Source organism: Citrus clementina, unplaced genomic scaffold (genome assembly GCF_000493195.1).
Source record: "Citrus clementina cultivar Clemenules unplaced genomic scaffold, Citrus_clementina_v1.0 scaffold_1, whole genome shotgun sequence".
Lineage (NCBI taxonomy): Eukaryota > Viridiplantae > Streptophyta > Magnoliopsida > Sapindales > Rutaceae > Citrus > Citrus x clementina.
This window is the reverse complement of record NW_006263303.1, coordinates 23,906,918-23,908,833: the sequence shown is the minus strand read 5'-3', so window position 1 is coordinate 23,908,833 and position 1,916 is coordinate 23,906,918. Positions and strand designations below refer to the sequence as shown.

Genomic DNA, 1,916 nt, shown 5'->3' with positions numbered 1-1,916 from the left:
ATGGGAGAGGCAACTTGGGGAACAAGTGGGGTTTCTTCAGATGGGTTGGGAGAGTGAACATAGTAAAGCCGTATCCCCAATCAAGCTTCTGCTCCTCAGACGTAATAAAAAGCTGCCCAAATCCCTCAATATCCCCTGGCTGCTGCCAAAATTTCTTTTTCTCATCAATTGGAAGATTAAAGAAGTCTTGAATCCTTCTTTCACTTTCTCCACCAATGAACTGCTCACTCCATGATTCATCAACTGCATATATGCAGATTAAAACAAGCTGTTCTTTCCATACATGGTTCTTATAGGAAACTTAAAGCTCAGGAAATAAAATGATTTTTATGGAAAATGCTAAAAACACCGAGAGCCGAAAGAACGCTAACAAAAGCAATGATTTGCGATCAAGTATTTTTATTATCTGAATATCACTGCTCAATTATTATGTACCTGAAAGAAACCCCAGTCTTTACATGCATGCTCAAGCTTCTCAAGCTCTGAGTCATCCCCAGAGAGCAGCCTGTGCATGTCAATGACTGGAAGTTGTCGTGTTGAAGAATCGTCGTTGCGAATCAGGGGATGGTCTATCTCAGCGCGAACATAACGTGGAGGAACTGTGATCAGTGGCTGATTATTTGCCAGCTCCAGAATCGAAGGCTCCACCAGAGAACTCCCAATAACTGTTGCTTTGGTCCCCATATTATATAGATTTAGATTAACTGATTTCTAGCTATTACATTTTTGTTTCTTTTCTCTGCTGTAGACTCAGCTGGTCTGTGTTTTAACGAGAAATTCATGTATAAATAATCCTCAGGATGTACTGTACTGTAATTGTGTGCTTTAAAATATCAATTTTAATATGAAAATTCGAGAGAATTTTGACTTTTATAAGGACACTGATTAGTGCAACATTAAGACGATAAAGATAATCTTAGAATGAATTATTTGCACTCTACATTTAATTTTGAATATCATTTGATTTTTACACTCATTTAATAAATTTTAAAATTAATTTTTATTCTATACTCTTTTATGTATCAAAACAGTCTTTTGTTTATATCTTATTATATCTCACACAATTTAATTCTTTATCACAGAACTTCATTCTATATAATTCTATTTTTGTTAAAGTGATATTTAAGCCTCTCTTTAACAAAATATCACTATGATACCTTTAAATGAAATAGTATTTTTTTTAAAAAGAGAATTTTCTCTTATCCTTACTAGAGAGTTATGTGCTAGAATCCAATTCATGCTCTTAATTGATAATCTTCAAGCAATAGAATATGCAACTGATTTGTTTTTATTTTTCATTTTTTCAATTGGGAACTTACAGTCTTATTTTTTATTTTCAAAACCAAACAATGTTACTCGTAAATTTTTTTTATCCAGTTTCTAGAGTTGGTAACTTGTTGGGTATTTATGAAACCTTTAATATTTTATGAGGTGTAACAGTAATAGGATTAATATTTTCACTTCCTTTCTTCACCCTACAAACAGCAAAGTATGCAATGAATGTTTAAAGTTAACAATCTGTAAAGTCTGGTCTAAACTTTGCTCTAATTAAATATCATAATAAATTATAAAGAGAGGTTAGATTAGAAGATCTCCAACAGCTAGATTCAAAGAGATTCTTCATTACATTATTTTATAATCATTTTTTCGAAAATGTCATTCCTGTTATAACAGAGGTAGAGAAACAAATTGAGAGGGCCTTTCAATTCCATTTTCAAGGCGAAAAATGCAATGTTATGTTTCGTTTCTTTTGTTAATCTAATCCACTTTCTATCAAGCATTTATTATTATTTTTATTTTTTTGGCTTTTGTTGAGTGTTTTTGTTCTACGATGGCAATTTGGGAGATTATAATTGAGAAACATTTTTAATATTTGAAAGAAACCCACGGCTGCACTGATAATGAACCCACAGAGA

At 32.3% G+C, this 1,916-nt stretch overlaps 1 pseudogene; it reads right to left on the bottom strand.

Moving 5' to 3' along the window:
• Nucleotides 1–7: 7 nt before the first annotated feature.
• Nucleotides 8–684, bottom strand: LOC18054374 (annotated as a pseudogene).
• Between the last annotated feature and the right edge of the window lie 1,232 nt (nt 685–1,916).